Source organism: Atheta coriaria, unplaced genomic scaffold (genome assembly GCF_025399875.1).
Source record: "Atheta coriaria isolate IRGN ID8LTWV9N9 unplaced genomic scaffold, Caltech_Dcor_3.1 hic_scaffold_3_pilon, whole genome shotgun sequence".
Classification (NCBI taxonomy): domain Eukaryota; kingdom Metazoa; phylum Arthropoda; class Insecta; order Coleoptera; family Staphylinidae; genus Dalotia; species Dalotia coriaria.
The window spans coordinates 9,754,272-9,764,462 of NW_027045445.1; positions in this window are offsets into that span (position 1 = coordinate 9,754,272).

A 10,191-nucleotide genomic window follows, 5' to 3' on the forward strand; every position below is an offset into this window, starting at 1 on the left:
TTGACTTCTTTGATTTGTGTACCTCTTCTATCATTTCAGGAACAGGTCTCTAAGAGAGTTCCCTCTCTCAGGGAATGATCCCCACTATAAAAATTGTTAAGGTATCCTGTGTGATTTGTGTGCTCCTTCTTTCATTTCAGCTACAGGTCAGAACTGGTAAGAATATTTTTAAGTGTCACCTCTCTTGAGGCGACTTAAAACTTAGAAATATTTTTACAAGACCTTATAAGGATTGTCCTTATAAGGAGTTCCCTCTCTCTGGGGTGATCCCCACCATAAAAATTGTTGATATGCCTGATAATTTCGGGGATGAAGCGCAGAGACATCGTAGCTGTAGGATGGGCCGGGAGCAATGGGCGACCTGTGACTGTCTTATAACGACACGTGCCAAAAAATTTAAAAATCTCATCCACTCCTGTTCTCTTTCTTCTATCTCCTCCTCCTCTTCTCTACTCTACTCTCTGTTCTCTTCCTTCCATCTTCTCCTTATTCTCTACTACTCATTCTTCTATTTCTCTGTTCCCCCGTTCTTCTTTTACTTTCTTACTTCTCATGTTGCTTTCACTTATATTTCAATTTCTCTTATATTTCGTTGCAATTCACATATGCAACCCAAATTACACAAGATATTTTTATATTTGAGAAAAATGCCTTCTATAACTGAGATTCGATCCGTGTCTGCTGGCATGCCAGCAGGTGCACGTCTCCACTCGACCACCGAGTGTTTTTATCATTGTTAGTTGATTCTTCTATATATGTTTCTGTTTTTATCATGTTTTTAAAAACAACAACACAATTCAAGCAACAGCAATGCATTGTACACGCTTCACGCACATAAGATTTATATACTATATGATTTAAGACACCGATACTGAAAACAACAAAGGGGATGCCACAGAGAACTAAGAATTAGTTTATAACATTACAATGTGTTTTATTGACAACATTTAAAATACATTTATCTTTCAAATAAAAAAAACATTGACGAATCTCAAATCTCGTAGCAGTAAAGACTTACCTTAAAATGTGCGCACCTCCAATACTTCTTTCATGTATATCGCACATTTCATGACTCCCAAATTCAAAAACTGAGCACCAACGTTGTCTATCAGCAGGAATTAATAATAAATCCAAGTTTTGCCAATATGCGAGAAGATAAACGACTGCCGATGAACAGGCACGATGCGCACATAAGACCAACACCGTTGCAGATAATTCCATAACCGAATAATACTTAGCGACGGGCGACGGAACATCCCAAGCGCACAGGTTGCACCACATTAGCCTGTTACGAAAGACCGATGAAGGCAATTACAGAATTAAAGTAAGAAATGCGAAAAGTCGCACGAAGATCGACTGTCGAACAAAACACGTGTTAACTGTAGAACAGCGCGCGATCGACTAAACTGTAAAGAGAATAAACAAAGCAGATAGCAAAAAACGCTCTCAGTGAAAATACATTTATAAGTTAAAAATGTACAAGTTTCGACTTGTAGTAAGCAAATATAAGTGCCGATATTGAACCGGATGCCATAAAAACTGTCATATTGTAGTTAATGATAAACGCTATTTGCGACACAAGACAACACGTTCATAGCAGTAAATGGCTACCTAATATACTTGTTGATGAGATGTAAAAGGTTATTTTGAATTGACTATTTACAGTGCTGTGCTTTAACGCTGCACTTAACAAAGCAAAGAGTAAATGCAAACTAACAATTTGCACTTGATAATCAAATTTATCAGGTAGTCATGCATTCATAGGAACACTGCTCTCATGTGCAGTAAATACCTAACATTTAACACTAACTGCAACATGACGGTATCGAAGCAAAACATAACACACATTAATTTGACAATACAAATTTGTGCAATATATCTACAGACTAAAACAAGTTTAAAATTATTGTAGCATTTTGTGCACAGAATCAAAATCAGCCGAATTCTGTTCATTTTAGTCCAAATTAAATTTATAACTAAAGTTTTACGTTGCTTATCTCAGTCAAATTAAAAAATAACTAAAGTATAAAATAGAGAATAAAATAACAATTCAATTTTATACCCGGCGTGGAATTGAATATGTCTATAGTAAAAACAATACCTTTCATCAATCGACGACGCCGCGTTAAACCTAAAACGCACACATTATCATAGCAAAAATAAATTATTATAAAAGATTACTTACATTTTGGGAAAAACTAGGCAGTGTCCTGAGAACACCTAAAGTAAAGAAACCTAAAGATGCTTTCTTGTTAGGCTTGTTATATTTTCAACAAAACTCTTTCCAATACAGGGCGAGAAATCATTTTCTCCGCCACCATAATCTGCGTAAAAAATTTAGGAAAACATTAAATTCTATCACTTACAATTTGAAACAAGTCCGAAAATCCTAGTACGTTCTGAGGAAACCAAAAAACGCCAACGTCATGAACGCGATAGCCCCGTGCAGATCAATAGGTCGCTTCCACATCCACCTGAGGTGAAAACAAAACTGCATTAGCATAGCAACGAACAAGGAGTAATTCAAACCATTTACATCCAATTTACTCACCTTGGTACTGCTTCTCACGGCACAGTAGACTAGAATCCGAAAATCTATTTAACAACCCATCTTTAAAAACGGTTCTGTTGTTCTTAAGACGGCGCTCCCGAGAACTACGAGTATGAGAAAAGAGAATTAAATATAGTAGTTTATAGTAGTATTTTTGGGCTAAGCACATTTCTCAGACTTGCTTGGCACATTTCTCAGACTTGCGGAATGCGCAGGCGCACGTTCAAATCTCGGAGCGTGATCGTGCTTCTCCGCGCGCACACGACTAAACGTTTATGTACAACTTCTAAGGCTCACATAGAACACAAATATTTTTGTAAAGGTTACTTCACCCTTTATATGTGTGTAGGACAGTAAAATATTCCTGATTTCTATTTCACTGCTACAGTGATTAAATTAGAACACTTTACATTGTAAAATTGAAATAAATAATTATATAAGTTATTATATTAACTTAATAAAAACAATAGTAAAATTTTATATATTTATGTTATATGTATTATATTTTATGTTGGCATTCGTGGTTGGTATAATTGTGACAATCTACCGAGGCTAAGTTAACACATATCAAACCAAGTGTAAAGCGTACTTTACACTAAATATAACACGTTTATATGCCAATAACTTATATTTACTTCCTTTTCAGTGTTAGTGTTATAATCGTAACTACATTTTCTAAAATTGAAATAAATAATTATATAAATGATTATGTTAACTTAAAACAACAAAAGATTTTTTTTTATATTATTTATTTTATAACTTAGATACAGCCAAATTTCCACCGAGTGTTTTGAAAATTCACACAAATTGTAAGAGTTTCAGAGCAATTTGAAGGCATTTCTAGCGTGATTTCAGGGGGCGGCAATGTCGCATCGTATAAAATGTCTATCGCTTTATCTAAATTTGAAAATATCATTAACATCGCACAAACGGTTCCCGAGATACAGCCAAATTTCCACCGAGTGTTTTGAAAATTCACACAAATTGTAAAAGTTTCAGAGCAATTTTAAGGCATTTCTAGCGAGATTTTGGGGGCGGCAATGTCGCATCGTATAAAATGTCTATCGCTTTATCTAAATTTGAAAATATCATTAACATCGCACAAACGGTTCCCGAGATACAGCCAAATTTCCACCGAGTGCTCTAAAAAAATTACACAAATCGTAAAAGTTTCAGAGCAATTTGAAGGCATTTCTAGCGTGATTTCAGGGGGCGGCAATGTCGCATCGTATAAAATGCCTGTCGCTTTATCTAAATTTGAAAATATCATTAAAATCGCACAAACGGTTCCTGAGATACAGCCAAATTTCCACAGAGTGTTTTGAAAATTCACACAAATCGTATAAGTTTCAGAGCAATTTTAAGGCATTTCTACCGTAATTTTTGGGGGCGGCAATGTCGCATCGTATAAAATGCTTATCGCTTTATCTAAATTTGAAAATATCATTAAAATCGCACAAACGGTTCCCGAGATTCAGCCAAATTTCCACAGAGTGTTTTAAAAATTCACACAAATCGTAAAAGTTTCAGAGCAATTTTAAGGCATTTCTACCGTGATTTCAGGGGGCGGCAATGTCGCATCGTATAAAATGCTTATCGCTTTATCTAAATTAGAAAATATCATTAATATCGTACAAACGGTTCCCGAGATACAGCCAAATTTCCACCGAGTGTTTTGAAAATTCACACAAATCGTATAAGTTTCAGAGCAATTTAAAGGCATTTCTAGCGTGATTTCAGGGGCCGGCAATGTTGCATCGTATAAAATGCCTATCGCTTTATCCAAATTCGAAAATATCATTGAAATCGCACAAATGGTTCCCGAGATACAGCCAAATTTCCACCGAGTGTTTTGAAAATTCACACAAATCGTAAAAGTTTCAGAGCAATTTTTAGGCATTTCTACAGTGATTTCAGGGGGCGGCAATGCCGCATCGTATAAAATGCCTATCGCTTTATCCAAATTCGAAAATATCATTGAAATCGTACAAATGGTTCCCGAGATACAGCCAAATTTCTAGGGCTTCACGCGATACCGAGACTTTTCTCGTATCGTCTCGGTCTCGTCTCGGAAAAGCGAGACGATACCGAGACGAGACGTGTTTTATCAATTTCTCGGCGATAGCGAGACCACAGTCCGAGTCTCGTTTTTGGTCTCGTTATTGGTCTCGTGAAATTTTTTTTATGAAGTGGATATTAGTAAAATGAGAAAAGGGCCAATATATGAAATCCAATAGGCACTATATGCACTTTAGTTAAAATACAATCCACTTGAACAGCCGCACTTAAGTTTTCAAACTTTGCACTAAGAAATTCATATTATGCATCTTGAAATTTTCTGTATTTTTAAGAGCAAACACTAATTATTTGACCATTTGTGAAATATTTCTTTTGTATATTCAAAAGAACAAGTCAGTAACCGAATATCATGACCTTTTTGAAAATTTTGTCTTTGTTTATACATCCGGGGACATATTTTTGTGTTTTTCTGTACTTCTTGAAGCAAATATATGAACAGCAAAAGTATTGTATTCACTGAGCAAGGGTATATAATAAATCTTGTCAAATAAAATTTATGCTATAGTCCGGGACGAAAAAGTGTTCATGTTGACAATATTTTTGACTATTATGTTTTGACTTTTTGAAAGTTTTATGAAATCTTTGTCTTATTTATACATCCGGAGACATATTTTTGTGTTCTTCTGTACTTCTTGAACAAAGATATGAACAGCAAAGATATTGTATACATTTGGGAAGTGTAGATCTATGTAATAGATCTGGTCAAATAAAATTTATGCTATAGTGCATAACGAAAAAGTGTTTAAGTTGACAGCATTTTGTAGATCAGAGAAATTCTCTAAAGAGTTGTTCGTCAGTTTAACGAAAACTTTTGAACTATGAAGATCTACAAATTTTTGACTTCAAATACACTAAAATGTCGGCGAGTGTGATTTTTTGTGAGGATAACCCAAAAAAGAGGGAAAGGTCAAGCGAAAGTGATGAAATAGGTGTAACTTTAAGTGATGTTGATCAACCACCTAAAAAGAAAAATTCAAAATTTGCAAATTTCTTTACACTTAAAACAATTAATGGTGAAAAAAGCAATATGTTTAGTGTGTGAAAAATCCAGAGTGACAAAAATTATTAGCAGAAAAGATAACAATACTTCCGGTATGAAGAAGCATTTGCAGTCGGCTCATTCAAAGGCGTACGAAGAAATTTTTGGAAACCTAACTACGCTTCAAAACCAGTGCCAGCAGGTCAAAAAAAATTGACGGATATGTTTCTGATCAGGTAATTTAATTTTTATTTCAATCTCAATCTCAAATGTAGTTTTTGAAACAAACTTGTCTTTGACTTCAACATAAAACCCTTTAGTATGTATTTGTCATCAAAAATTAAAGGAATATAATATTTTAGAATAAATTATCACCGAAAAATTATGAAGCAATAATTGTGGTGTGGATGGCGAAGAAAAAATTGCCTTTGAATTATTTCGATGACGACGACTCTCAACATTTTTTTCATATTTTAAATCCCAACAACACAGTACCATGACGTAATTGTGCTCGGCGAATGGTGATGGAGCATTTTCACATGCAACGATTGAGAGTGAAGGAAATTTTGAGCAAAAACTGTTCTAAATTTTCATTCACTGTTGAGGGTTGGACTTCAATGAACTTTAGGTCATATTACGGTATAACAATTCACTTCATCGATGATAATTGGCAGCTGCATTCTTTAGCTTTAGATTTTATTCCTTCTTGTGGTCGACACAGTGGAAAAGATATCGCGGAAGTTTTTTTTAAATGCATTACAGAATACGGGTTACAAAATAAAATTCAAGGAATAACCGTCGATAATGCAGCGGCCAACACTACATTTATGAGTGAATTGCATATTTTGATGGCAAAAAATGATCTATTGTTTGATCATGTAAATCAACATTTTCGTTGTTTTGCTCACATTTTGAACCTTGGAGTTCAAGATATTTTAAAAATGTTGAAAGTGGATTTTGAATCCGAAAGTATTATTCCGGACATCGAAGTAGACGATACAGATGATGACGATTTAAGTGAAAATGAATGGACTGAAATCAATGATTTTAGTCCATCATCTGCACTTTGTAAATTGCGTCGTACATTTATTAAAATAAGAAAATCTGAGCAGTTACAAAATAAATTAATCGACTTTTGTAAAATAACGACAACAAGATATATTAAACCTATTTTAGATATTAAGACTAGATGGAACAGTACCCATGATATGATTGAAGTCGGTATTAATTTAAAAAATAGTTTAAATATATTTTGGCTCAGTGAGGAAAATAATAAAAGTATAGCAATGTTAAAACTAAGTGAGAATGAATGGGTATTGCTTGAACAGATATACATATTTTAAAAAATTTTAAAATAGTGTCAAACGCAATTTGTGGGGAAAAATATGTGACGCTACCAATTGTTGTAGTTGCTTTTAACATGCTTATCTCGGATATTGAATCGACAATTTCGGAGTTAGACAATAAGGCAAATCGCACTATTGTCGACGAAACTCTTTTAATTGCTTTTCAAGCATCAAGAGATAAGATGTTAAAGCACTACAAAAACCAATTGGGTTTATTGTTCGAGTTTAATTTTAGATCCTCGACACAAAATTGAATTGTTTGATAAAACTAATTGGGGAAAAGAATTAAAACATGCAGCTATCCAATGTTTCGAACTATTTTATAAGGAATATGCGAAAAACACCCTCGAGCAACCTATTGACACGATAATTGAAAGAAATACCAATTCAATTAAAAAATGTATTGACATTAATAGCCTATATAGGACATCCAATAGATCTTCGAAACATTGGAAAGCTCAGTTTGAAGAGTATTTGCTGTTAGACACAGCGGATAGAACCAAAAATATTTTGGAATGGTGGAAGGAACATGAGAAAGTGTTTCCTACACTTTCAATGATGGCCAAGGATTTATTCAGCACAATGGCTACATCAGTACCTGTAGAAAGGTTATTTTCTACAGCAGGTATGATTATGACAAGTAAACGTTCATCATTAAAAGATGATGTAATGCAAGCGTTACTCTGCTTAAATTCTTGGTCATCATGCAGTTTAAAAGATAAAATTAGAAGTAGGTAAAATAGGTAGGTAGAATAGGTAAATTTATGTTAATTAGGCTTTTTTCAGTGAGGAAGTGTATATAAGTATATATAAGTATATATAAGCATAAGTGTATATAGATCTTGTCAAATAAAATTTATGCTATAATCAACTCGATTATTGTACCCTAGCGTACATTGTATCCTAGTTTATTCTATATTTTCAATTAAAAGTGATACTTATTATTTTAATTTTTAATTGTGATAATTAATATTTTATTATGATAATATATATTTTATTTACCTATGTATGTATTTTTGGAGTAATTAAATGATTTAAACTTTTGAACTGCAAAGATCTTCAATGTTTTCTTTACACTTAAAACCATTAAATGTGAAAAAAAAATTATAAGAACAAAGGCTTCACGGGTATCGCGAGACTTTTCTCGTATCGTCTCGGTCTCGTATCGCTTTTACGAGACGATACCGAGACCGAGACGATACTGTTGATAGTCTCGTCCAGTCTCGTCTCGTGTGAAGCCCTACAGAGTGTTTTAAAATTCACACAAATCGTAAAAGTTTCAGAGCAATTTTAAGGCATTTCTAGCGTGATTTCAAGGGTCGCCAATGTCGCATCATATAAAATGCCTATCGTTTTATCTAAATTTGAAAATATCATTAAAATCGCACAAACGGTTCCCGAGATACAGCCAAATTTCCACAGAGTGTTTTGAAAATTCACACAAATTGTAAAAGTTTCAGAGCAATTTTAAGGCATTTCTAGCGTGATTTCTGGAGGCGGCAATGCCGCATCGTATAAAATGCCTATCGCTTTATCTAAATTTGAAAATATCATTAAAATCGCACAAACGGTTCCCGAGATACAGCCATATTTCCACCGACTGTTTTGAAAATTTACACAAATCGCATAAGTTTCAGAGCAATTTTAAGACATTTCTAGCGTGAATTCAGGGAGCGGCAATGTTGCATCATATAAAATGCCTATCGTTTTATCTAAATTTGAAAATATCATTAAAATCGCACAAATGGTTCCCGAGATACAGCCAAATTTCCACCGAGTGTTTTGAAAATTCACACAAATCGTCTAAGTTTCAGAGCAATTTTAAGGCATTTCTACCGTGATTTCAGGGAGCGGCAATGTCGCATCGTATAAAATGCTTATCGCTTTATCTAAATTAGAAAATATCATTAAAATCGTACAAACGGTTCCCGAGATACAGCCAAATTTCCACCGAGTGTTTTGAAAATTCACACAAATCGTATAAGTTTCAGAGCAATTTTAAGGCATTTCTAGCTTCATTTCAGGGGGCGGCAATGTCGCATCGTATAAAATGCCTATCGTCTTATCTAAATTTGAAAATATCATTAAAATCGCACAAACGGTTCCCGAGATACAGCCAACTTTCCACCAAGTGTTTTGAAAATTCACACAAATCGTTAAAGTTTAAGAGCGATTTTATAACATTTCTAGCGTGATTTCTGGGGGTGGCAATGTCGTATCGCATAAAATGCCTATCGCTTTATATAAATTTGAAAATATCATTAAAATCGCACAAACGGTTCCCGAGATACAGCCTAATTTCCACCAAGTGTTTTAAAAATACAGACAAATAGTAAAAGTTTAAGAGCGATTTTAGGGCATTTCTAGCGTGATTTCAGGAAGCGGCAATTCGATTTGAAATAGAGAATCTCTGTGCGCGATAGTTTTGAAGTGTTAATCATATTTAGGAAAAGGAGTTGCAGAACTTATACTAGTACCTACATCGATTATAAACATAGCATTTTAGTCAAATACTTCAAAGCACGTTGTAACGGCACGCGAAAGTCGAGTTCGATAAAGAAAAAAGTTGTTTATACACAAACACTGATAAGCGATTATAGAAAGAAACGAATACAATTCTAATATGCATGTACTACGCGCATATTTATGTATAACATGGATAATTAAATTATTAACTTACCAGCATATTGCATGTCGCACATCAAAAGCTAGTGCTGAAACAAAAAAAAAAGAATTAGATCATTTCGCACGACGTCAACAACTTGGTTCCACAAGAGATGAAAATTCGATTTGTTCTTAATTGCGATCCTTACCCCATAGCGTTTTGAGATCATTTCACGTGGGAATCACTTTTACTAAGCCACATATGTTTGTAACTACATATAAACTATAAGCAAAGGATGGTTGTCCATTAGATCGACAACAACAAATTGACTAGAATGAAGGCACGCGCGCCCGCAGCATACGTGACGAGACAAGCATTGAAATTTCAACCTGGTGCATTAAACTTTGCACCGATAATCAACTGCAAGGGCGTTTTTAAAAGAAAGCATCAAATCCAAGTAATCAGATACTTGACGATATTAAATTTTGCATATATACATACATGTATAAAAATTTATATAAAACATGAAAAAGCCAACCCGAATTGTTAGTAATGTAAGTAATGTAATTGTATACAACGTGCAATAGTCAGTTTTCCTAGTCAGGCGTCGCATAACTCCTGCTCTTTGCGT